This window comes from Monodelphis domestica, chromosome 5 (genome assembly GCF_027887165.1).
Source record: "Monodelphis domestica isolate mMonDom1 chromosome 5, mMonDom1.pri, whole genome shotgun sequence".
NCBI lineage: Eukaryota > Metazoa > Chordata > Mammalia > Didelphimorphia > Didelphidae > Monodelphis > Monodelphis domestica.
This window is the reverse complement of record NC_077231.1, coordinates 306,808,377-306,835,728: the sequence shown is the minus strand read 5'-3', so window position 1 is coordinate 306,835,728 and position 27,352 is coordinate 306,808,377. Positions and strand designations below refer to the sequence as shown.

General features: G+C 47.7%; 1 protein-coding gene across 1 annotated transcript in view; it reads right to left on the bottom strand.

Moving 5' to 3' along the window:
- The window catches only part of POMGNT2 (protein O-linked mannose N-acetylglucosaminyltransferase 2 (beta 1,4-)), a 28,057-nt gene extending 4,057 nt beyond the window's left edge, over nt 1-24,000 (bottom strand). The window contains exon 1 of the mRNA XM_056800405.1: nt 23,575-24,000. The gene's annotated coding sequence lies outside the window, so the exon portion shown is untranslated. The remainder of the gene's footprint in view (nt 1-23,574) is intronic.
- Between the last annotated feature and the right edge of the window lie 3,352 nt (nt 24,001-27,352).

The window sequence follows — 27,352 nt, the reverse complement described above, 5'->3', positions numbered from 1 at the left end:
TGCCCCTGACTGCAAGGGGCTTACGTTCTTCTGGCAGATGCGGCATGTACACGGATAAGTAAAAACAAGATCATTTGAGGAAAGAGGAGAGCATGGAGAACTGTATGAAGCAGGGCACGTTTCCTATGGGAGAAGGTGGTATCCGAGTGTTAAAAGTCAGAGGTATGGGGAGGTGGCATTTGAGATATGGGAAGTGTTTATATAGCACATACTATGTGCCAGGCATTTTAAAGCTGAGGAAACTGAGGCAGAGGTTGAATGACCTGCCCAGGGTCACACAGCTGGAGTCTGAAGTTGGATTTAAACTCAAGTCTTTCTGACTCTGGGCCTAGTGCTCTATCCACTGCATCACCAGCTGAAAACTAGTATGGCTGAAAGAGTCCAAAGGGAAGCAATTGGTGGTAGCCTGGAAAAGCTGGCCTTTCCTACTTACTAGACTTGAAGTGCAAAGAATATGTATTTTATCCTGGGGGTGAAAAGGGGCTACAAGAGCCCCTTGAGCAGGGGGTGCATGGGGGATCCCATGCAAGAAAGAATAACACAAATGTGTGTATGAGGCAAAATAAACCTGACTCTGAGGCAGAAGGAAAAGAAAAACAGGCTTCAAAATGGCTTTAAAGCTAACGGAAAAAAGGAGGCTCTGCACCTGGGCACGGCATCAATGATTATCCTGAGGAGGGCAGCCAGGATGGGAAAGTGCAAACCAGGAACGTGTGCCTTAGAAGACGAGACTGCGGAGCCAGGGGAGCTGAGCTGGCTGGGGAAATTCCTCTCATGTCTTTGGGCAGAAAATGTTCAGGGACGTCGCTGACTTTTCTTCTGCGTGCCTTCCCCAATGCACCTCATCCTGCTTGACTTTCCCTTCACCTTCCCAGGCACCCGAACGCAAAGCCTCAGTTTTGAGCCCAGCCATCACCCCAGTCGTTCAATCTAGCCAAGAACAATGTACAGGAGAAGGCAAAGCTTCGAAGTTACTCTTCTCTTTCTGCTTTGGTGGCTGCTTAGGATCACTTTATTGTGTGCTTTATTCTGGGTGTCTGGAGGTGGGGTGGGGAAGAAACGCATGGATTCATCCCTCTGAGGAGTAACATCTCAGGGCCCCAGAAGGGGAGCCCCATTGATGAACTATCTTCCCTCTTGAGTTTTCTCTTCTCCTGGTTAAATATCCCCAATTCCTTCAATTAATACTCCAAGCCCTTTGCCATCTCAGTGGTTCTCTCTTTAAAAAAACAACAACAACAAAAAACCCTTATCTTCTTAGCATCAATTCTAAGACAAAAGTGGCAAGGGCTCAGCAATGGGGATGAAGTGACTTGCCCAGGGTCACACTGCTATAAAGTGTCTGAAGCCCAGGATCTTCCCTCTCCAGGCCTGGCATTACCCAGCTGCCTCTGTAATAGGCATTTGACAAAGTCCAAATGCTGGGGCCACATCTCTTAGTACTGTGTAGGCCGGCCCCCCCTAAAGCACCTACTATACCTTGGTCAAGGAAGTGAGCATTTATTAAGCACTCACTACATGCCAGGCACTATGCTGATAAAGGCCAAAACAGCCCCTGGCTTCAAGGAGCCAGTGTGGAGACAGCTTTGGACCTGAAGTCTAGAAAGTGGGGCTTGAATCTCACTTATGATAAGGCTCTTGGCTCTTTGCCTCTCAGTGCCTTGATGTCTTCATCTATAAAATGGGGATGAATCCCAGCCACACAGTTAGAAATAGCTTTGTAAGCCTCAGAGTTCCAGGCATTATCAGTCAATAATCAACACAGATTAAGCACAGCATTATCATTACTGTTAATTCATGACATTCTAATATGAAGGGAAAGATATAATTTCTATAGTTCATCAATCCACAGAAATACAACTAATTAGAGGAGGTCAATTGTGGAATTCAAATCGGTAACAAATTAACAAAAATTCCTACTGATACAAAGGATTTTGCATCCTTTGGTTCATTTGATGTCCCCTTTAGTTCTGTCCTAGTATTATCTTTATTTTACAGATGGAAAAACCTGGGCTTTGAAGAGGCAAACTGATGTGGCCAGGGTCACCCGGCAGACCCGGGATTTAGATTTTGGCTTCCAGAGAGAATACCACTGCGAGGGGTGACCCAGGATTGGAGGTAGAGCTGGGAGGCACCTCACAAGTCACCAGGTTCCACTCCCTAATCACACTGATGAAGAACTGGGGCCAGAGAGGCACACATGCTTTCCCCTGTATAACCCAGGGAGGAAGGGTCAGAGCCAGAATTTGAATCTGTCTCCTGGCTCCAAGCCCAGAATTCTTGGCCCGACACCCTGTGCCTCTCCATCTTCTCTTTAGCTGCCAGGCTTCCCTACTCACGAGTTTCCATGTCGTGGGGTAAAAGTCCATCTCAGTTTGGGTCTGACACTTGGCTCATAGACCCTAGATCTGTGTCAGTAAATTAATGGCGTGCACATGCATGCCACAAGGGCTGCTCCTGTCCCCCTCCACCTCGCCTCAGGACACGGCTCCCCCTTCCCTGGCCCCTCTGCCCAGAGGCCCAATGGCAGAGAGCGCAGCCAACTCTCTCTTTGGCCTGGGGTAAGGTGGGGGCTCACGTGCCCCTTTGGGCACTCAATTTCTCAAAGGTTTGCCATCCCTGCCCCAGACCCAGAGCCTCAGTCCTCTAAAGGACAATCCCACAAGCCCCGTGTTTGTGGTTACAGCTGGGAAAAGGAGAGAAGAGGGTTGAGAAAAACGGCAGCTGGGACACCTGGGAGCACATGGGTACAGTGTGCCTGCTGGAAGGCTGCAGGCGTTTTATTAAAAGGCCCAGCTCCACACACACTCTCTCCGTCTCCTCCCTTCTAGCAGGGACCAGCATTCACAGGAAACATCACAGTAGCCTGTAAATACCTCCTTGGACTCAAGAAAATGGTCTGAGAAACCTCCCAGGCACTGTGCAGACCCTTCCCCACCCCTCCTCTCTCTGCCCCCCTATCTGTTATTCAAGGAAGGCTGGGAAATAGGGCCAATAGAAGGGGCGGGCGGCAGCAACAAGCTGGGCAGAGCAAACAGCCTGTCTACCCCCCCCCCCATATTTCTTGTACGAGAAACCCAGCTGGTTTCCCAGGTAGTGCGGCTCTATTCATGCCAAATCTCTCTGGGCCAGGCGGCTGGAGCTTCTTAAAAGCCTGATGGTGGTGAAGGACCAGGAAGGCTGAAAAAGCCTGGGAAGCCCCCATCCAACCCCCTCCATCAAGCTAGAAAGGAGAAATGTCTCTCCCACCCCAACCCCTAAATATCGCCCTCCTCCTTCATCTACTGCTTGAAGGGCACTCCATGACTGTGACTGGTGCTGGGGGAAAGGCACTCATCCAGCCGTCAGAAACTTTCAGCACTACCAAGCGCTGGACAGAGCCAAGCAGGATCATCCAGGCAGCTTATATTCTAGTCCCTTCTCCCCCTCTAGGACCCCCCTGCTGCTTACTCTTGGAGGCAGTCAGGCTGGCAGAAAGCTCCCCTGGCTGGACTTGTCTCTCCCCTGGAAGCCACCCTCCAGGCTCCTCTCTTTGGCCATCCCCAGCATCATCTGCAGCCCCCTCCACTCCAGCCCTGCGCATGCTCCGTGGGGCTCCAGCCGCCTCAAGGCTCACCTCAATTTGCTGGACTCCCAGAGGTTGAGGAAGCATCTGGGATGACTTGCTGCAGTATTTCTGCAAATGCCCCAAGGGGCAGCCACCCAGGCTGGGGAGACAATCAGGATGTACAGACAGACCCCCACAGACATGCATCTGGACAGGGCAGGGGCTTCCCTTTTTGAAAAGCAGGAGAGAAAGCAGAACCGGGAGAAGGAAAGACCAATGCAGGGAGCTGCTTCTCTCCACACTGGCTCTTAGTTCTAAAAACAGCCACACAAAAGGGGGAGAGGATATAAGGAAAGAAGAGGGGGAAGGGAGAGAGGGAGGAAGAGAGGGAAAGAAGGGAGAGGGGAGAAATGGGGTAGGGGGAAAGGAAAGGAGAAAAAGGAAGAGGAAGGGAGGGAGAAACAGGGAGAGGGGAAGACACAGAGACAGGCAGTGAGGAAGAGGGAGGGAGCTTGATCACCAGAAAGAGAAACTCCATTTAAGTGGCTTTTGGCAAGTCCCTAAACTCAGTAGAAAGCTTTAGAGCTTTCGTGGCCAGGAGAGCTGTGGCAATCATTAGAAAGGAGCTTGCTGGCTTTTCTACCCTGAAGGGGCATCTTTAAACCATGTTTCAGCTTTCATGGGAAGTCTCAGGAGATGGGATTTTTTCCCTCCCTCAGACTATAGTGTTTTCTGGACTGGATTTTAAGCTTGGCACAAGTGGTGAAATCTTGTTCGTCTGTTTAGCACGTATTTAGGGTGCTGTGACATGTTGCCCTAAGGAGGATGGATTCAAATGCTGCTTCTTTAAGCCCTCTTGGCCCAGGGCCGGGGCTCCTCCAAAGGGAGAGGAGGGGAGATTCCAGAAGGATAATCATAATGACCATTTTCAACCCAACTTAAAGGGCTTTGCATCCAGGAGCCAGGATGATGAAGATGCTGTTATAGGTATGGTCTAAGAAATGAAGGGCCTGGATAAATGAGCATTCTTGGTCCCATATTCATGTCTCTACAACCCCCACCTTTTCTCGTGAGGTTACTGGTAAGGAAAGAGGACTTCTAGTAAGGCAAGTCCCTCCACCAATGCCATCTACTCTTCCCCGATAGTCTTGGAAGTGCCTGGGGGGACAGGGGGGTCAAGGGATTTGCTCAATAACACCCTGCCAGAATGTGTCTGAGGTAGAATTTGAACTGACTGAGGCTGGCTAGCTTTTTATCTACCACGACACACTGCCCTTCCACTTGCACGGATGTTCGTTGGCTTGGACTCGGTGGGGCAAGGGGGACTGGATGTCCAAGACTGAGTGGTCCCCTCTACTTTATAGTTGAGGAAACAGACTCAGAGGAGGTAGGATTCGCAGCTGGCTCTCTCTGTGATCCAAGTCTAGCCATTTTCCATTGTGATCCCTGACATACTCCCAAAAGAATGATGTAGCTGAGGTTCCAAGCTTTGCCTCCCATGACTGCTGGCTTCTCACACTGGCCTCCAGGGCAGAGAAGTCCAGTGGAAATGAAGGCAGTGTGGTGCTGGGCAAGACACTGAACGAAGTAGACTAAGATCTGATTCCTGGTACTACAATTCCCACAGAAACAACATGAATGAAATATCTGATTCTAAGCTATGTTGACAGCCGTAACCACCATTTCTCCCCTGGTGGGGGAGAATCCTCGTGGAAAGGCAGCAGCTAAAGAACCCATCACGAATACCTGGCAAAGGAAAGTTTTCTTGTAATTGGTCCAAAAAGAGCCACAGAAAAATGCCTATCCATGGGCCAAGCACTTGGCGATTATGCTCTAGAGGGAAGTAGGCACTGCCAATGGATCACTTGCTAATGAACAAATTGTCCTCCAGACTGCAGCTTGTGGCCAGGCCCAGGCAGACCCAGAGCAGGGTCACCTCCACACCCCAAAGAGAAGGCCTTCAGTGTAGGAAGTCACATATACATATAAAACCAGCTCCACTCCCTTCTCAAAAATCGCCAGGGACTTCCCTATGGCCTCCAGGATAAACAAATCCTCAGCCACCGTTTCCCCAATATGGCTCTGACTCACTAGTAGTCGTTTCTTATGACTGTTCTGGCCATGTTCTCCATTCTAGTGAAACTGGCCTCCTCTCTGGTTTATGCTCTCTCCCTGTCGAAATCAGTCAGTGAGGCACAAAAGATTGAGAATTTGCTTAAGAGTCAGGGAGGCCTGAATTCAAGTCTGGATTCTGATACATGCAGGTTAGGTGATCCTGGGCAAATGACTTGGCCTCAGTACATCAGGCAACTCATTAAGACTGGGAAGTGAGAGCATCTGCCTCCAGAGAGGGGGTTTTTCAGTTCAAGGAAATCACAAGTTTACACCCCACCCCATACAAACCAAAAAAATTATACAAGCAATCTCCAAAGCTTCTGAGATAATCTGTATAAATTATCTTGATTTAGAGCTAGATCTTATAGCCCATCTAGTCACCCCCACTATTTTATAAAGAAAGAACTGAAGCCTAGAGAAATAGGTGGCTTGTTCCAGATCACACAGGAAGTATGTAGAAGAGCCAGAATTTGAACACAGGTCTTCCCATTCCAAATCCAGTGACCTTTCCACTAAAACTCTCTTATTTCCCCTTTGGGAGGACAGTAAAAACTCAATGAAGGACTGGTCTTGGAATAACTATTTATGGGACACACATCTAATCAGTTGGGCAGATCTGTCCATGGTGCTGAGCAGACATTTTTATTGATGACTTGAAGGTGGGGATGGTACACCTCTCAAATTTTCAGATGACAAACGAGTTAGAAGGGGTAAATAAGAAATTGTCAGCAGCTAGGCTGAAAAAAAAAAAAACAAAATGAAAATCAATATGTCTGACCTGAGTAAGAGGAAATGCCCCTGCTCAATAAACTCCAGGTACTCCCTATTATCTCTTGGATCAAATGAGACTCTCATTTAAAGCTCTGGGGTGACTTGATCCCTCCCTTCCAGGGTTCTGGTCTTTAGGCCCTCTGGGCACTTTTGGGTACAACTATGCACTGGCTGACCTGCTGCTCATTGCCTCCATGTCTGAAATGCACTCTCTACTCCCCTGTGCCTCTGAAAAAAAATCCTTGACTTCCTTCAAAATACAAGGTGAGCCCCATCTTCCACAGAATGCTTGTCCTGATCTCTGTAGCTACTAGTCCCTTCCCTCTCAAAAATATAAATTTTGTATTGTATATATCCTATCTCCCCAATTAGAATGTAAGCTCCTTAAGAGTAGACTGTTTCAATGCTGTTTTTACATCTTCTGTCAAAATAAGGCAGGAAAACATCTCCCCTCACTTCTTTGCAGAGGTGGGTGGGTGGGTGACAGGTGTGGACCATTGGACAGTCAGAATTTTTTTTTAAACATGATTGCTAGGTTTTACTAGTTTTTTTTTCCCTGCATGTGTTTGTTTTTTTTTTTTTTGACAGAATAGATGATTCTCTGGGAGAGAAGGTGGAAGGACAGAGGAAGAAATTTGGATGTAAAAACAAAAGATATCAATACAATCTATTGAAATTAAATGCTTGGCTGATTAGAGACAAAGGTAAAGCTCTATGCTTGGATCTCCTATATTTTTCTTTATTATCTTTTCTCTGATTCCTCCCCTGTAAAAGGAGGTTTAGCTTCATGATCTCTAAGCTTCACTGGTTCTGAACCTTTCTCATGTCCTGGATGTCTTTGGCAGCTTGCTAAAGCCTATGGATCCCCTTATCAGAATAATGTTTTTAAACAACTGAAGGAAAGGATTTCAGTTAGAGGTTAGTAAAAACAAGATTATTTTTCATATCCAAGTTCCCAGATACCCTTAAATCTACCCCAATTTTTTAAAAATGTGATTGCTAGTTGTTTTTTTTTCCTGTATGTTTTCTTTAAAAATAACTGATGATTCTCTGGGAGAGTGAAGGTGGAGGGACAGAGGAAAAAATTTGGATGTAAAAACAAAAGATATCAATAAAATCTCCATTGAAATTAAACATGGAGTGCAAATTACATGGAGTGCTCAACTAACTTTATGGGATAGTTCAAAGCACTCCCAAGTGCCCAGGAAAGCGATCCTTTTCAAGGGTGCTCAGATCACTGAACTACAGTGGAGGCCTCCTGAAAGGAGAGAAGTATGTTGAACTGTCCAATGGATTTCCCCAGAGCTGTCTGGGGCCCAATAGGTGTCCTGAGCAATGATTTGCCATTTGATCATAATTTCCTCACACATTCAGCCTCAGAAAGGGAAAGTATGCCATGATGGATCATTTAAGGGAGGAGTAAATACTGTTTATTGAATCACTTGAGCTGCCACGATCAGGGAGGGGCTCCATCTCTGTTCTTCGTTGGGCTTTGCTTGCCACGAAGCTGTTCATTCAGAACATGCAGCAACTCATAAACCTGAGGGAGACTAAGGGAAGCAGAGCCAGAAGCTTCAGGTTAATTTGAATATAAGAAGATAGCTTTCAAGACTAGGATGTTTGACCAAGCAGGTGAGTTGCAGAGCTTGAGTTTGTCAAGTAACAGGATCCTCAATACACAGTGGAAAATCTCTCCAAAGTCAGTCCAATTTCTCTGCTTTAGAGGAGGAAAGCCTTGAGAAAAGAAGCAATCTAAGCTCTACAGACATGGACTACTAGGGCTTAAGTTTGGCAAGCTGGGTCGGACACTGACTCCAAAGCCATCATTCTTTCGAGTCAGTTTACTAACCTCACTCATGAAGTATATCAGGGACATAAAAACGGAAAATGAAACGGTCTGCTCTGGCTACTGTCTGAGAAAGGAAAGTAAATACAAAACAGGCTCTGGTGGGTTTAGTTAGAATCAGTAAAAGTAAAGCCTAGATAATGCTCATTTATGTTTTACCGAGTCAACATGCAGCCCCAGGGACCCTTGTGCATGGCTTAGTGGCCCGTTTCTGAGTCTGACACCACTGGCCAAGGAAATGAGATGCTGCAGAGAAGGCATTGGAGGATGCAAAAAAATCCAAGGCTTGAACCCTACTCCCATCCCTGTCCTTTTGTCTTTGAGGACTCAGAGCCTGGGCAGAGCCCAGGCCACGGAGTTCCTGTAGGTCCTTTCCATCTGGAAGACTCTGGGATGCCAAGGTGCTGTGATCTTCTAATGTACGAGATGGGGCCAGGCACACTGCTCATTCAGAATGAGTGTGGACTCCTCAGATTTCCCAAAGGGGGAAAACAGAACTCGGCCCACTTCCCCACTATCAGGCCAGGCGGCCCTCCTCTATGCAGTCTCTTCCTGGCCCCCACACCCTCCTAGGTGCCATCCTAGGCTGCCAGACACCACTTTGGAAAATGGGAAGTGGAAGCCCTGGCCGCCTCCACCCCAGCTGCTGTTCTTTTCAGGCAGCCCCACATCAACATCAAACAGCAACATAAAGCCCTTCATGCCAGCTAGATGACAGGAAACCCTAACAAGTCACTGGATGGCAGTGTCAAAAGGAGGGAGAAGGGCATGAGGAAAAGGAATGAAGTGATGAACTTCAGTATTTCATCATGGAGTATGGGAGGAGCAGCCTCTCTGCTGCAGGGGCAAACACAAGAACTGACGAAGGCCCTCCGAGGAGGGCGGTGCCATGCCGGGCACAGAGACTACCAGGACTTCGTCCCTCCTGCCCTCCACGCTCCTGTTCCACCAGAGGATAGGGCATGAGAACAGGTGAGCATATCTGGGAACAAGCCAGACCTGGGAAGGGAGAGGCCTGGGAACAGGAGACGGACCAGGGGAGCACTTTGTGCTCTAGGATGCAGCCCAGGAAAGAAGCCCAAATGATAGTCTGAAGAGGGTTACTCTTGGCGACATCACTAACTGTGGTCAGAGTGTGAGTTCAAATCCTGGCTGGCACGGCTCCTCCCTGGATACCCTTGGGCAGGTTATGTTCCTCAGTTAAAAAAGGAGGAGCTGGGACAGGCTCTGAGGTCTCTCAGGCACCTGCCATCCTGGGGACCAGCGACAGCTTCTGTGGAGACGACTCCACACCAGCCCCTAGCGGTAACCGGCTCCATCACCCCTTAAGCTCTAACCCAAGATGCCAGCATCCTAATTTAGCCCAAAGGGGCTTCAGGACACAGAGAGCAGGCTGGAGGCCCATCTTCCAAAAAGCAGCAGCCCAGCCTTGGCCAAGGCACAGAGAGGGAGAAGAGCACAGGATGGTGGGTTCTGATCTTGGTGACCCTGGGCAAGACACCAGACCTATGGATCTGCCTTGGTTTCATCCTCTATGGAATTAAGGAGGAGGAACCCTAAGGGAGAGCAATCCTTCATCAATTCCCCCCAACCCCCATAGCTAGAGCCCTCCCTTTGTAATTCACCCTCCAAACAGCAGCCCAAAACATCTGGATGATATGGATCTGGCCTTGGACCCTTCCTGGGCTGGGTGACCCTGGACAAGTCACCTAACCCCACTGCCTGGAACCAATGCACAGTGTGGATTCTGAGCCTGAAGGTGAGGGTCAAACAGAGCAGATTCCCTAAAGGCTCCCTTTAGTCCCAGACCATTAGGCCTGAGGAACCCAAAGCCTACAATGCAGTATAAGGGAGGATGGGGGGAGAAGATTCTTATGGAGAATTCCAAGGGTGATCCAGTGTTCCTGAGAGAGTCATGAATGGCCACCATCACCCACACCGTGACCCAGCAAAAGGCTGTGCAGGGAGACAAGAGTTGCCACGACCCACCCCTTGGACCCCAGCCTGCCAATGCTCTCGGGATTTCTGGCAGACCCTGGAGAACTTCCTCAAGGATTGATACAAAAAAGAGGTTAAATGACATGTCTAGGGTCACACAGTAAGGCTAAATTGGATCTCAGCCTTGACTTCAGGCCCAACAATCTATCCACTCCCTGCCACCCTCTCTGGAAATAGGTTGAGTGGCAAGGAAAACAGCAGAAATGAGTGTCTTCCTAGCAGAGACCACAGACTATGGATTGAGTAGGTAGGGCCACTAGTCCAGCATCTTCACTTTATCAAACTGAGGCTCAGTCTGGACCATTTTGTCCAAGGTTACACAGCTGGTCATCAACATATTTAGAATTTGAACTCAGGTCCTTTGGCCTCAAATCTCAGGAGTATTTAACATAGGTCTAAACTGACACAGGCACTCCCAAGCCCCGGGATCTAAGATAGCAGGGCCTCCCCAGGGACACTGCTGCCTTCCAGGCCACCCACCCCAGATTTCCAAGAGAGGGGCTCGCAGGTTCATTTGCCCCAGGAATCCCCCAAGGTAGACATTATTGTTTAAGCCCAAAAACTTCCCTGTTGGCTGCTTCCATAAACAAGCCTGGATGTTGGCGATTGCTGTCACTGACTGTCGTATCCCCCCAAGTTTATGGCGACTGTTGGCAGTGATGCTCAGTGCCACACCAAATGCCACCTGGGCTGCAGCAGGGCAGGAGTAGCATAGGGCTGCTTGGGGACATATTATCCTGATGAAGCTCCTTTATTGAGGCATTTCCTCAAGTAAGCCGCTCCTGAGCATCCATTTTACATCCAGACTAATCTGAGAGACCAAATTCAGCCCCCATCTCAATCCTTTTAACAGGCTTCCTGTCCTTTTAGAGACAAAAAGAGCGGTAGAAAAAGGAAGGGGGGGGGGATGGATAGAGGAAGGAGAAAAGGGGGAAAGAGAGAGGGGGAGAGAAAGGGAGGAACAAGAGGAGTGGGGAAGGAAGAGAAGGAAGACACAAAGAAAGGGACAGAAGGAAGGAGGAAAGGAGAGGGGGTAGTATGGGAAGGCATAGGAAGGAAAGAAAGAGAAAAGAAGGGAGGAAGGGAAGAATGGATGATAGAAGGCAAAGTGGGAGAAATGTAGGAAGGAGGGAGAAGGAGGGAGAAAAGGAATGGAGGGAGGGAAGAGGGAAGGAATGGAGAAAGGGGGAAGGAGGAAGAAAGGAAAGAGAGGGGTGAGTATGGGAAGGAACAGGAGGGGGAGGAAGAAAAGATAAATGGAGAGAAAAGGAAGAGTGAGAAAGGGGAGGGGGAGATGAAGGACAAAGAACAGAAAGACAGCAAATGTTAATTAGCAAATTGGCAGCTGCTTTTGGAAGAAGTCCTGTAAATCTGTTATTTTTTAGGGCTAACTGCCCCCTCTTCTCAAATGGGTCCATATAAACTTTGAGGAGAGACTTCTTGACCCTAGAAGAGTGCCTGACAGCCAAATAAATCAAAGGTGCCCTTGATGTCTGGCAGGAGCCAGAAGCAGACTGGGCAGTCTGGTTTCCACGGAGGATGCAGGAGGTGGTACCCGAGGCCTGTCCATTTCCTTTCCACCACTCCCTCCTGCCCTGCTTGGAGATGCTGGGAGAGCTGCTTCTCACATCCTCGTCACCCTGACAACCCCAGAGGATTCTGAGAGGCAGCTGGCTTCCTGGGGCTCAGTCCCATGCCTGCTTTCACAGGCAGAGGAGGGAAGAAAAGCCAAGCCCCTGTTTCTTCAGAGATGTGTCCCAAGCACCCCCCTACTGAGACCCTTACACAGGTCTTAAGCAGATGCACAGACAAGTGAGCCTGGAGAACAAGGTATGGGGGTAGTTAGGCCAAGGACCCCTGTGGAGATGACAGCTTCCTTGGAGCTGCCTTGAGATTCATTTTCTCTTCAGCTGACTCAAATGAAGTCAAAGCCATGATCACATAAGCTAATACTAATTAAAAGGGGAAAAAACATTATTCACAGGCCTAATCTCTTTCATAGGACCAAAGACATGTCCTATTAGCAATAGAAATTAGCCAAGAATAAAAACCTCCATCAGTGGATTTGAAAAGAAGCCCTTAAAAGCCCTAGAAGGGGACAAATTAAATAATTAGAGGATGATGGACTTGGAAGAAATCTTCCAGATCATCTAAGTTTAATCCCTTTAATTTATAAAGGGGGAAACTGAGGCCTGGAGAAGGGAACTGATTTAGGAGCACAGATTTAGAGTTGGAGGAACCTTTGAGATCATCTTGGGGGGAGGGTGTTAGTCTGAGGTCATTAACTTATTTTTTAAAAATCTGGATGATTGAATTGCTAGCCAACTCCAAGGGAAGGGAGATAAGTTGTATGTTGAAATTTGTCATTACATGTAACTGGCAAAATAAAATCTTTACAATATTTTTAAAATCTGCATGACTATATACAATGGTTTCTTTTTAAACCCTCTGTACTTAAAAACATGATTCCTAGAACAGGTGCACAGGCTTTACCGGACTGCCTGCCAAAAGAGGGCCCATGACACACAACAATGATTTCCCTGCTTTAACTGAAATTTAGCACTTCCTTCAATTATAAAAGTAGACAACAAAATGTAGTTTTTTAAACCTGTATCTTCTTAAAATCAATTGATTTTAAGGCAAAAGAGTATTAAGGACTAGGCAATGGGGGTTAAGTGATTTGTCCAGGGTTACACAGACAGGAAAGTCTGAGGTCAGGTTTGAACTCACCAAGATGAGTCTTCCTGGCTCCAGGCCTGGCACTCAGCACCAAAGGCATCACCTAGCCGCCCCGAATCTCATCCAGTTAAATCAACCCCAGGATACTGTATGAATGTAGAAAAGCTCCCTGGCTCTGGAGACAGAGACCGGGTTCAAATGCAACCTCTGTGGGACTTGATCTGTTTCCTCATCTGAAAAATGAGCTAGAGGACTCCTAAGGTCCCTTTCAGCTCTAGATCTGCGATCAGTCACCGGGTTCTGGGCTTGGATGCCAGGAAGGCTCGAGTTTGAATCCTGCCTCAGACCCATATGTCTCTTAATCACTGACAGTCTCGTTTCCTTATCTATAAAATGGGGATAATCATTATCAGCTCACAACTTCTGTTGTGAGCATCCAATGCGATAATAATGGTAAAGTGGTCAACATGGTATCTGGCACACATGCTAGCTGTTCAAGTGCACCAAAATGCTGTTGCTGCTAGAGAAGCTGCTCTGGGGAGCTCCACGCCATCTGTTCTTTTCCTACTCAACCCTGCTGTGTCCTAGAGTCAGACCTCCTGTCTTCTGGAAGGAACCAGGGGAAAGGGTCACCCCCCTCCATTCTCCAAATGCCATGCCACTCCGGCTCTCATCAAGGGCTCCTAAGCAGGGCCACGAACTGAAAGACAAATGCTGACGGCCATCTTTCACCTCCTCGAGGACCCTCTGGTTTTAGTTTACGGACTGCGAGAAGCAAATCCTCCTGGCAAAGAGGACTGGACCCTCATGTCCAACCGTCTGTAGCAGGGACAAGTTCAATGCCTTCGCCAAGGTGTCGAGGGCCCAATCTGAACTCACGACACTGACTCTGAGGCCAGTTGTGTGCCGGCCTTTCATCTGGGGATGCCGATTGTGCACCAAACACAGGCCCTCTCCAACTGGGAGAGGAACCAAGTGAGCACAGAGCTTTTTTTAAGGTTGAGGATTAAGAATGCACCAGAAAACAAACTGGCAAAGGAAGAACTTGGGGGGGAACTCCCCTCGGAGACCCAAGCCAGCAGTAGTCCTGCTGTCCAGGAGTCTGTCTGTCCGTCTGGCTCCCTGGATGATCCCTGAGCAGCAAATGCCTATAGACCACAGGGGCCTTTTCTAGAATCCTGACTGTGGGGGAGCAGCCAGAGAAACTGCCGTCCCTGCCCCCAACCTCTCCCTGGAAGGCCCTGGGGGGCCCCGGGGGAGGCCTCATCGGCTCACCAGGCACCTCTTGGTCCTCTAGGACCCGGTGCTCTCTGGGGACAGAGATAAGGACTAGGCCCTCTGCCCAAAGCAGCCGGCACCTTCTCTGTAGCAAAGGGATTCGGCCAGGGTCGGGGGGTGATGATGGATGGATGGGCTTGCCCACACCCACTCTATTCACTGGGCCAACCCGCCTTGCCCACATCTCTACATCCTGATGAACTGTCCCTATTCCTGCTCTGAACTCCTAGGACAGAGCCTGGGAGGGCCGGCGGTGGTTTGCTCTCTCACCCCAGCATGGGGCCCACCCTGGATGGCTGGACACAGGGCATCAGGCATCTCTGTGGGCCAGGCCCTGGACTGATCAGGGAAGGCTTCCCCTGTGCCTCAGTTTCCCTGGGTGTAAATTGGGGGCAATAATACTTGTACAATTTAATCCCTAAGGCTACATCCTATTATTGTTCCAGAACCCTGCTGGCTTTGGTCAGGGAGACGGGGGTTAAATATTCCTTACTCCATGAACTGTTTCTATGCAACACATTTCAGTGTGTGTGTGTGTGTGAGTGTGTACACATGCGCGTGCGTACATACACGTGTTCTTCCATCCATTTCTCTGTCTCTGTGTGTGTCAGGTACACGCATGAGGAAGGAGTGGGAGTCTGCCATGGCCTCCTGAAAAGCCTGGGCCTGGGGGTCAGGATGCTTCAGGCTCCTGGATAGGATTCCCAAAGGCGGCAGCGGCAGGAAAATGAAGGCATCCAGGCCCCAAGGGGGGGAGTGGAGGCCTGACACCTCCCCAGGCAGACAGAGCTGCGGACACGAGTGGCCATGACGCATCCCCCACCTCCTGAAATGCTCAGCCTGGAGGTCACTCGGGGGAGGCTCCTGATAGCACAGGAGGTGAGGCTGAGAGACAGGAAGGCTGCGAAGCTGGCTCTGCTTTCTGGGCATAGCCAAGGGTTCTTGAACTTCTCCCAGGCCCTGAGCCCCTCCCAAGCCTCACAAGGAGGGGAAATAACCCCGAGGCACCTCGGGTCTAAAATCCTGGGGAAGGGTTCATCGGTGTAGCCCTCCTCCCCCCCCCCCCCCCCCACGAGCCTCAGCCCAGCCTGAGATGCCCAAAGACACTTACTGACAGATGATGCTACAAACTCTGCTGTCTAGTTTCCCAGCCCCCACACACCCTTATCAGTCATTTTACAAATAAGGAAACCGAGGTCAGTTCCAAGCTTTGCCTCAGGTAGGTGGCAAAGAGCAGGGCTTGGGGGGCTGCAGAGGCCCCAGAAGAGCCGAATTCAAATCTGATCTCAGACACTTAACAGCTATATAATACTGGGCAGGTCACTCAACCCGTCTGCCTGTTTCCTTATCTGTAAAAGGGGGAGAAGCATAGCCCCACCCTCTTGGAGTTGTAAGGATAAATCCTCCCGTGGGAAGAAACTCAAGAAGCACCAAGAAACCAAACCATGAAACCCCAGGCAGACACTAGGACGGCTGCCCAGGATCTCATTCCTTAATCCAACGACATCCAATTCTCTTCCAGCAGCATCACTGCCCACAGGCTACCTGGCTTGGCCTCATCTCAGGCCAAGAAAGCTGGCAGGCAGAGGCCCATCCATCCATCCATCAACGGAAATGTATTCCCCTTTCTAAGTAGTTACTAGGCAGATCTAGGGAAGACAAAGACAGTCAGGTCTGGTCTCTACAGGGAAAGTTGACGGCACACACATATAAATAAATAGGTACTGAGTGCCGAAAAGCAGAAAAATACTAAATCAATCCTTTTCAGAGCAGAATACAACACAAATCACATTCAATAATGAGCTGTGGAAACAGATTAAAAATTAATTGGAAATCAAATAACCTAACACCTAAAGAACGGATGGCCAAAGGGTAAATCATAGAAACAATCAATAACTTCATTAAACAGAATGATCATGAGACCACACACCAAAATTTGTGGAATGCAAACAAAAGAGTCCTTAGGGGAAATTTTATATCTCTAAAATACTTATATAATAAAGAAAGAAGAGAATAATGAATTAGGCATAAGATTGAAAAACCTAGAAATTTAAACATTTTAAATCCTTATTAAACATCAAATAGGAAACTTTAAAAATCAAAGGAGAGATTAATAAAATTGAAAGAAAACCATACTAGCAGTTGGTTTTAGTAAAAAACAAAATAGATAAATCAGTGGCTAATTTGATTTAAAAAAAACAAACAAATTACCAGTATGAAAAAAGAAAAGGGCGAATTCACCACCAAAGAAGATGAAATTAAAGCAATTATTAGGAGTTATTCTGCACAATTATACGCCAATAAAGCTGACACTGTAAGAAAAATAAATGAATATTTATGAACATTGCCAAAAGGAAAAGAAGAGGGAATAAAATAATTAAGAAAGATAAATTGAACAAGCCATCAATGAAAAAAAAAACCCCCAAAACCTCCAGAACCAAATGGATTTATGAGTGAATTTCAACCAGACATATAAAGAACAATGAATTCCAATACTATGTAAATTATTTGGGAAAGTAGGCAAAGAAGGAGCCTTACCAAATTTCTCTTATGAAAAAAACAAAAACAAAAACAAACAATGGTGCTGATGCCTAAACCAAAACGGCAAAAACAGAGAAAGGAAATCATAGAACAATTTCCCTAATGAATATTGATGCCAAAAATTTAAAGTAAAATATTAGCAAGAAATTATAGCAATATATCACAGAAATTATACATTATGCTCAGGTGAAATTTATACTAAGAATGCAGCGAAGTTTAAATATTAGGAAAACATCAGCATAAGCGATCATATCAATAATAAAAACAACAAAATCATATGATTATCTCAATAATTGTTGAAAAAGCTTTTGACGAAATACAACACACATTCCTACTAGAAACACAGAAAAGCTTAGGAGTAAATGGGCCTTTCCTTAAAATTTTAAGTATTATTTTAACTAAAACCAAAGCAAGCATTATGTGTAATGGGAATAAGGCAAAAAACCTTCCCAAAAAGATCAGGGTTGAGGCAAGGATACCCATTATCACCAATATTATTCAAAACTGAACCAGAAATGTTAGGAATAGCAATAAGAAAAATAAATTGAAGGAATTTGAATAGGCAACAAAGAAACAAAACTATCCCCCTGCAGATGATAATGGCATACTTGGGAGAATCCTAGAGAATAAACCAAAAAACTAGGTGAAATAATCAGTAACTATAGCAGATATAAAATAAATTCACATAAATGATCATCATTTCTGCATATTACCAACAAAGTCCAGCAACAAAAGATAAATTCCATTTAGAATATCGTAAACAATATAAAACACTAGGGAGTCAAACCTGCCAAGACAAACCCAGGGATTAGACGAACAATTACTTTTCACACAAATAAAATCAAATCTAAACAACTGGGAAAATTAGTAATTCCTTATGGGAAGGTCAAGCTAATATAATAGAAACAACAATTCTACAAATTAAGTGCCATACCAATCAAACTGCCAAACAATTATTTTACAGAGCTAGAAAAAAAATAAGAAAATTCATCTGAAAGAAGAACAAGAGCTCAAGAATATCAAGGGAATTAATGGGGGAAAAATATGTTAAAGGGAGTCCAGCATTACCAGATCTCGTACTGTATTACAAAACCATTATCATCAAAACAATCTGCTACTGGTTAAGAAATTGTGGGGGATGAGTGAATTAGATTAGGTAGACAACTGTTTAATCATATCCAACTCTCTGGGACTCATTTGGGGTTCTCTTGGCAAAAACACTGGAGAGGTTTGCCATTTCATTCTCCAGCTCTTTTGACAGATGAGGAAATCGAGGCAAAGTGACCTGCCCAGGGTCACATTGTTAATAAATGTCTGAGATCAAATTTGAACTCAGGTCTTTCTGTGTGAGATCTTGGCCCCTTTCCCTACATCCTCAGAAAATTTAATTTACCAATGAATTGTTTTGAGTAATATCTCTCACAGATCTCATTTTGTTTTAGAACACAGGCTTTTTGGGGGGGAGGGGGAAGATTAAGAGTCACTAAATTTCTCTTTAGTGTCATGTCTGTTTGCTTAATTATACCAGTAATTTTTTTTGTGTTATATAGTTTTTAGCATGACAAGTGTTGAGGATCATTTTAAGTTCTGTCTTTAAAAATATTGTTTTCCAAAGCTTCCTAAAAAGAAATTAAGGGAAATCAATCTCTTTCCCATTGCATTTTATTTTATTTGGCCATATCTATTAGGGCCAATATAAATATACCCAAATACAAATCTAAAAGGTTTACTATTAAATAAATTGGCTGCTTGATGAAATTAGCTGGTCTCACTGTTCTAAACAGCCCCTCTCATATGCAGTTCCTTCAAAACCTCACAGGTTCCTGCCAATGTCTCTAAACCTTCAGGAACGTTAAATCTTGGATGGGGTTTTCAACAATTTCATAATTGTAGAAGACTTTAAAAAAAAGGTCTATTCAGGTCCAGTGCTCTATCCACACTGTACTACTAGTGGCAATTGCAGTAGATAGTAATAAATGACCAGAATAATATAGTTTGATAAAGATTCGACCTTTTAGAACAAAATTAAAAAAAACTGCTGGGAAATTAGAAAATAGTTTGGCAAAAACTATATATAGATCATCATCATCTCATACCATATACCAAGGTACGGTTAAAATGGGTATATGATTTAGACAGAAAGGGTGATGGTTATGAGGAAATTAGGGGAGTATACAGACAACAGAAGAATTTAATATGACCAAACTATAGATAGAACCACAGGAAACAAAAGGAAAATTTTTGATTACATTAAATTTTAACGGTTTTGCATAAATAAAACCAATACAGCCAAGATTAGAAGGCAAACAGAAAACTGAAGGAAATTTTTTTGCAGCAAATTTCTCTGGTAAAGGTTTCATTCTCAAATAGAGAACTGAGTCAAATTTATACAAATACAGGGGGCAACTGGGTAGCTCGGTGGATTGAGAGTCAGGCCTAGAGACAGGAGGTCCTAGGTTCAAATCTGGCCTCAGACACTTCCTATCTGTGTGACCCTGGGCAAGTCACTTGACCCCCATTTCATAGCCCTTATCACTCTTCTGCCTTGGAGCCAATGCACAGCATTGACTCCAAGAGGAAGGTAAGGGTTTATAAAAAAATTTATATGAATACAAATAATTCCTCAATTGATAAAATTAATATGAAAAGGCTGTTTTCTCAAAAGAAATCAAAGCTATCTTTAGTCACATAAAAAATGCTTTAAATCACTATTGAATAGAGAAGACAAATTAAAACTCTTAAGTATATTACTTTATACCTATCAGACTGGCTAACATAACAGAAAAGGAAAACAAGGGTTGGAGGGAATCTGGAAAAATTGGGACGTTAAATCTTGGAATTGTGAATTGATCCAACCACTCTGGAGAGCAATTCGGAACCATGACCAGAGGACTATCAAACTGAGCAAACCCTGTAATCCAGCAATACCACAACTAGGTCTGGATCCCAAATAAATTAAAAAAAAAAAAACCTCAAAGGTCTTAAATGTCCAAAAATATTTATGGCAGCCCTTTTTGTGGTGGCAAAGAATTAGAAATTGGGGGGTTGGCTGAACAAGTAGTGGTCTAGAATGGGAGGCTATTGTGCTATGTAAAATGATAAGCAAGATTTCAGAAAAATCTGGGAAGACCTACCAAGTGAAGTGAGCAGAATCAGAACATTCTCCGTAGTAATAGCAACAATGTAAGAAGATCAGAGTGAATGGCTTAGCTACTCTGATCAATACAATGATCTAAGAAAGTGCCACAGAACTTGGGATGAAAAAGGTTATTTGTCTGCAGAGAAAGAACCACTGGAGTCTGAATGCAGATCGAAGCACACGATTCTCACCCCCCTTTCCCAAAAGTGCTAATAGGGAGGGAGGTTTTGCATTATCTCCCAGGTAAAATTCATCTATTTCTTGCCTTCACAATGGGTGGGGGAGGGGCAAGGGAGAGAATTCAGAACTCAAAAAACGTTCATTGAATGTTTGAAATGAATTTTTTTAAAGAAAACGATAGAACTCTTTTTGGATTCGATTGGAATAACTATTCTGGACCGGGTGGTATACCGCTCATGTCCTAGAAAACGTAGCTGAAAGCTGCGTGGGTCTATCCTTAATGGGCTGCGCTATTTAATGGGGAACTCGGGAAGAGGGGTGCGCTGGTGGAGAAGGGAGCGAGCCCTTTGGACACGCGTCTTCTAGGAGTCTCCAGAACATGGAGTCTGCAATGTGCAGAATGTGGCACTCCAGAGAAAGGGAGGCTCCGCACAGGAACGAAACAGCTTCTGGGGATGGAGGGGAGCCCAGGACAGACACCCCGAGGCGGGAGGGGGGTAATGAAGATGGCCGAGGGCAGGAGACAAAGCAGGACCCCTCCAACACGGGAGAGAGAATCCTGGGGGGGGTCAGCTGAGAGAACAAGGAGGAACATGGAGGAAAGATGTCCAGAGGCAGTGCCCAGGTCCCCACCATGGCGCTCATCTCAGCAGAATTCTAAAGAAAGGCGGAGCCTCATAGAGCGAGGGGAGAAAGGGCAGGGAAGGTGCGCACACAGGGGGGGTCTGGAATAGCTTCGCTGGGGTAGGAGCTAGAATCAATTAGAGAAAACAAAAGCCGACACCTTGCGGCAGTGCCTGGATCCGATTGGCGGGAGGAGAAAAGGCAGAGGGAGGACAAGCCGAGGCTGAAATGGGGGGGGGGGGGGGGGGTGAGAGCGCCCCGTGGAGCCCAATAGGCTGGAGGAGGGCAGAGCCCCGAAGATGGTGTCTTATTTGTCAGGCTGCCTTGGGAGGCGGCGGCAGTAAAATCACCCCTTCCAAGGGGTCTTGGGGGCCTCGAGCCACCCCAGCCCAACAACTCCACACGGGTGGGTCTCCTTAGCCACACTCTCCTTTGTCTCGCTGAAAACATCTCAGCAGAATTCTCCACAGGGGGGCTCTGTGGCTTCTCGACAGGTGCCTGGGGTGACCCTGGGCTCTGGCAGACCCCCCCCCCAAGGCTAAGCACAAAAGTATGGCCTGGGGCAGGGTAGAGACCTGAAAGCCCAGGGACTGCCCAAGGCTGTCCCTGCTTTGCCTCGGTGTCCCTGTCTGTAAAACGGAGAGGCCCTCCTCAGGGGGTGTCGAGCCACGTGCTAACACGTGGGTAGAGTCCTTTGGAAGCCCTGCTGACTTAGGGAGGGCGGGGCCTTGATCCGGGCTCTCAGTGAGTGGATACATTTTGCTCTGCCCCCCCCCCCCAAGGGAGAATTCCGCCTCCAACACTAACCCTAGCAAGCATCCTGAAACAGGAGGGGGCTGGCCTCACCGAAGGTCCTCCCCCATGGGATCAAGGCTGAGGGGGGGAGGGGAGGGCGGACTACTCAGGTTTCCTCAGTGGAGTCCTAGGCTTCCCTCACGTGCTGGCCACGTGCCGGCCACGTGCTGGCCCTGGAATGGCGGCTCTGGCCTTCAGCTTCCTCCTGTGGAAAGGAGAGGCTGAAGCAGAGGGTCTCGAAGGCTTTCCCGGATGACTCGGGATGGCGGGGCCTCAGACCATCATTCCGGAGGGAAGAGAATGAGAGGCAGCCACGGAGGGGGGAAGGGGGCTCTGGAAGTACCCACTGGGGGGGGGGGGGGCGGAGGCTGCTTGGGCGAGGCCCCCACCCTTGGGTCCTGGGCTTACCCTGCTGGAAACAAAAGGACGACTTTGGGGGGGTTCCCCAAGAAGAGGTCGAAGGGAGCGTTTACCGCGTTCTGGGCTGGGCTCGCTGGGCTCCCTGGGGGGGGGGGGGGGGGGCTCAGTTTTCTCGGGATTAGCAGACTCTTCCCCTCGGAATGCAGGCGCTCAGGCTGGAGCACCTGTCTAACCCTGGAAAAGCTCCCATCTGAGTCTAAACCCAGGCTTTGGGCCCTGGGCAAGGGTTAGTTGCCCGCCTGGATGGGGGGGGGGGAGACCTGGGAGGTTCGACTCTGTGTTTTACAGATATGGAAACTGAGGCAAACGCCTGTGAAGCGACTAGCCCAGGGGCACCTAGCTAGCAGGTCTGAGGCTGGATGCGGCTTTCCAGACTGCACCCAGTTTGCTAATCCCGCTATAGGAGGGAGGGGCTCTGTCTGTCCTTGGACTCGTCTTTCTGGCAGCGGCTCCGCCAGTTCGTGCGCTCTCGGGCGCCCCCCTTGGCCAAGGCTTGTCACAGCGTCTCCCATTCAAAGACGTCGCGGCTTCGGGAGCAGCGGTTAGGGGAGAGAGAGCCGGCTTGCGGCTCGAGAACCTGCGCAAGGATCCCTAGACCAGAGCACTGGCCACTGCGCAGCTCACAAAGAGCTTCCCAACAAGGTCGGGTCCGGCAGCCAATGGGGAAGAGCCGTCGCCCCCTCCCACCTCTATGTCATCGCCCCCCTCCTCCCCCAGGCCGCGTGCCTGGCCCTGCGCCTGCCCCCCCCCGCTGGGACCCCCAAGTCATTGCCGCCTTCTCTGTCACGGTCACGTCTCCCCCCTCCCCCCTGAGCTGTTTGCCCGAGACCGCCAGGTGCAGATCCCACGCTGGGCCCTCCTTTGGTTCATCGCCCCCTCCCCCTCCCGGGAGTCGTGAACCTGGCTCTGGGTCCCGAGGGCCGCCATACAGACCGACCCCCCCCCCCGCCAGGACCCCTCCCCCCATGCCTCGTGCCCCGTCCAGGGGGTCGCCGCATTCACACCCCACCATGGGCCCCGCCCACATTTCATCGTCTCCTCATCCCAACCCGTGCCTAGTGCCCGCTCCTGGGGGCCGCCACAATCAGACCCGTCCCCCCCACCCCCGCCTGGACCCGCCCACGTCTTATTGCCCCCTCCTCCGCAGAAGGCTGCGTGCCCGCTCCAGGGGGCCGCCACATTCAGACCCCCCCCACCCTGAGCCGGACCTCCTCCCTCATCTCATCACCCCCATCTCCATCTCATCGCCCCCTCCCCCACGCCTTGTGCCCAGTGCCGGGGCCACCAGGTGCAAACCCCATGCTGGGATCCCTCCCATCTCTCGCCGCCCCCTCCCCCAAGCTATGTGCCTCCCAACAGAGCCCCGGGGCCGCCAGGTGCAGACTGCCCGCCGGGTCCTCCCAGGGTAGAAGATTCCTTTTGTCCTCCCGCTCCCCCCCAAACCCAGCCTCTCCCCCCACCGGGGGGGGGGCGGGGGCCCCGCCCGGCTGGTGCATGCGTACTCGAGGCCTCGGAGCCCACTGTCACCAGACCAAGGGCGTGACGCCCCCTCCCCCGCCGGTAGCAGCGGGAAAGATGGGGGCGGGGTAGGGGCGAAAATAAAAGCCCCCCCAACGCGACTATCCCCCCACCCAGGCTCACCTGCTGATGCGGGGGGTGGAGCCAGGGCAGGAGGCCGGGTCGCCGTCGTGAACGTAGGCTGCCCACGGCCACGGCCACGGCCACGACCAGGGCCGGCGCCGCCGCAGCCGCCGCTGCCGCTGCTCCTGATGCTGTTGCTGCTGCTGCTGCTGCGGCTCCGGCTGCTCAGGCGGTGGCGGCGGCTGCTCCCGCTCCAGCTGCTCCCGCAGCTGCTGCTGCTCCCGTGGCTGCTCCAGCTTCCACCGCTGCGGCCGCCCGCGCGGCCCCTCCTCCGGCTCCGGCTCTGCTCCGGCTCCCGCCTCAGCCGCGGCAGTCGCGCTGCAGCCAGTCCCCGCCCCAGACGGAAGGAAGGAACCTGCCGCCGCCGCTGCCCGGAGCCAAGGCCGCTGCTGCCAGCCTCCCGCCCCGCGCTGGCCAGGCCCCCTCGCGCGCGCGTCCCCGACGCTTAAGCTCGCCCCCGTGTGCGTGCGTGCGTGCGGCTCCGCGACTGCCTCAGCTAACTCTGGCTGCTTTTGCGCATGCTCAGTAGCTGCGCGCTCTCCTTCGTGCTCCGCCCCGCCCCTCTCCGGGAGCGACATATTGGGAGCTGTAGTTCTCCGCGCTGGGAGTTGTAGTCCTACCAGCACCCTGAGCCAGGAATCTGAGGAGTGTGTGTGGGGGCAGGGACTGAGTGACGAGCCCAGAAAGATCCTGGAGCGCCGGCTAGGCCCCTGGTCACACTCTCACCCAGTGTACCTGGGAGACTCTTTTAGCCCTGCCCCCTTTTGGTACAGATGGAGAAACTGAGTCTAGGAGAGGACATGGAGGACGTCCTTGGTCTCGTCATCTCCAACAATGGACCTAGGTCATCGGCCCTGGTCCCACGGGGGTGGCATCCTCAAATGGGGTCTGGTCCAGGACCAAACTGGGGCCCAGGGATAAGGAGGGCCCCATCCAAGGACCCCAAGAACGGAGTGCTAGGACTGCAGCTGAGCCCTAGTTCTCTGACTCCACTCCCAGCATCCCTTTGGGTGGGAAGGAGGAGAAGACACTGACGCTCTCAGACCTTTTATTTACCCTTCAGATTGTCCTAGGGCATCTAGTGTTACCACCAACAGCACTCTCCCCATCCCCTCAGTCATCAATTCCTGAAAAATAAACCTTAATCCAAGACAGTTCCCAAGGGTTGAGGATCAAAAATACCATCCACTTGCAGAGAAAGAACTGATTACTGGCTCAGGGAGGGGGAAGGGAGAGAAAGGGGAGAGAACTTGGAACTCAGGACTTATAAAAAATGGATGTGAAAAATGGTTTTTACTTTAAAAATATATGTAGTTTTAAAAATTGAATCTTAAAGTACTTTTTTACAAAGCTGTTTAATTGCCCTTATTTAAAATTGCATTTGAAGATAAAAATCTGTCTTTCTAAAACCAGTTTCATTCCTTTTAGCTGCGAGAGTTTATTCAGCACCTCCAGTAGACAGAATTAATCCAGGTATTGTGGAGAGTTGCAAGGTATAAAGAGATAGAATTAAACTTGGAGTCATAGATAGTAATAATAATAACAACACAACTAACATTTGTTCCGGATGAAGCTTGCTGAGTGTAGTTTGCTAAGTGAGGTCCTTGAGAGCTGAGGCTGTTTTTTAATTATTTGTATGCCCAATGTTTAGTGCAGTGCCTGCATACAATAGGTGTTTTAAGAATTTTTTTTCTTAATTTTAAGAAATGCTTTGTGACTCACTATTATAAACTAATTTCATCTAGTAGGGGGCTGGGACACAGAAGAGTTGACAATGAGATGACTGTCCTTAATGAATTTACAATGTAGTCAGCCACTGTTGCCAAGAGCAATCACTTAAAAGACATTAAAAAAAAACATACCAATGTATTTTTTTAAATGAAATATACTTTTCTGTAGTAGGGACCGAGACTAAAGGACAAATCATTAGATTTAAAGTTAGAACAGACCTAGAAAACATTTATGCTCTCATTTTACCAATGAAGAAACTGAAACCCTAGGGTAGGAAGGGACTTGCCCAAGGTCACAAAATCAATAATTATTTATTGAATTTCTTTGTTAGACAGATGGTGCTCTGGGAGGGTAAAGTGGTAGGGGGAAAGTTAGGCTTTGCAGAACCAAAAGAGATCAATAAATTGTGTTTTAAAATCAGGTATTAAGTACCCTGTTATGTTCCAAGTACTATGTATTAGACAATGGACACATTGAAACACAAGTAAATATTCCTGCAAGGGGCTAAGAATATTCTGTTGGGGAAAATATATGCAATTATATATGTATGTACAAAAAATAGGGGGAAAAGGCTTTAGGGAACTGAAGCCAGAGACCTTCAAATTCCCAGTCCATCTTGCTTTCCATTAGCTTAAAATAGGGGTAGGATTCATTTGGGAAAACTTCCTAGAAAAAGTAAAATTTTAGTCAAGTTTTAAGAAATGTGAGGGATACTAACCCTTCCAAGAAGAGAAAAGACATTCCAAGTGGAGAAAATTATAGGTGTTAGCCAACCAGGAAACAAATATAAAATATCTCATCAGAAAAACAACTGATCTGGAAAATAGATCAAAGAGAGATAATTTAAGTATTATTGGACTACCTGAAAGGCATGATCAGAAAAACAGCCTAGTTATCATATTTCAAGAAATTATCAAGCAAAACTTCCCTGATACCTTTGAAGCAGAGGGCAGAATAGAAATAGAAAGAACCTAACAATTATCACTTCCTTGAAAGAGATCCAAAAATGAAAATAACCATATTTGGGATAGTATACCTAAATTCCAGAGCCTCTATATTGAGGAGAAAATATTGCAGGCAACCAGAAAGAAATAATTCAGATAACGTATAGCCACAATCAGAATCACACAAGTTTTGGTGGCTGTCATATTAAAGGAACAGAGGACTTGGAATATGATATTTTGGAGGACAAAAGAGCTACAATTACAACCAAGAATCACCTATGTAGCAAAACTGCATATAATCCTTTGGGGTGGGGTGTGTATATTTAAGGAACTAGAAGACTTTCAAGCATTCCTGATGAACAGAAAATTTGACTTTCAAATGCAAAACTCAAGCATAAAAAGGTAAGCAGGAAAAAGAAAGTTAAAAAGGATTCATTAAGTTTAATCCTACACGGGGAAATGATTCTTCTAACTCTTAAGAACTTTAATAGGGCAGTTAGAAAGAATACATAGACAGAGAGCACAAGTATGAGTTGAATATAATGGGACAATTTTTTAAAATAAAAATAAGGAGTAAAAGAGGGTTGCTTTATGAGAAACGCAGAGAGAGAGAGGTAGAATGGGGGTAAATTATATAAAAGAGTCATGAACAAAAGAATTTCTGTTGGGTTGGGGTAGATGGGAAGAGATGGTAGACAATGAGAATTGGCTAAAAGAGGGAATAACATACACATTTGATGGGGTTAAGAAATCCATCTTGCCCTCCAGGGGATAGGAGGATAAGAAAATGGGGGAGCTGATAGAAAAGTAGGCAGATTGGGAGAGGCAAAGTAGTCAGAAGCAAAACAGACTTTTGAAGAGGGACAGAGTGAAAGGAGGGAGAGAGAAGAATAAAAGGAGTGATGAAACAGGATAGAGAGAAGTAATTAATAATCAAAACTGTAAATATGAATGGGATAAACTTGCCCATAAAGTGGATTAAAAATTAGAATCCAGCACTATATTGCTTACAAGGACAGATATGAAGCAAGGAGACACACGTAGAGTAAATATAAAGAAATGAAGTAGAATTTATTGCTTCAGCTAAAGTTAAAAAAAAAAGC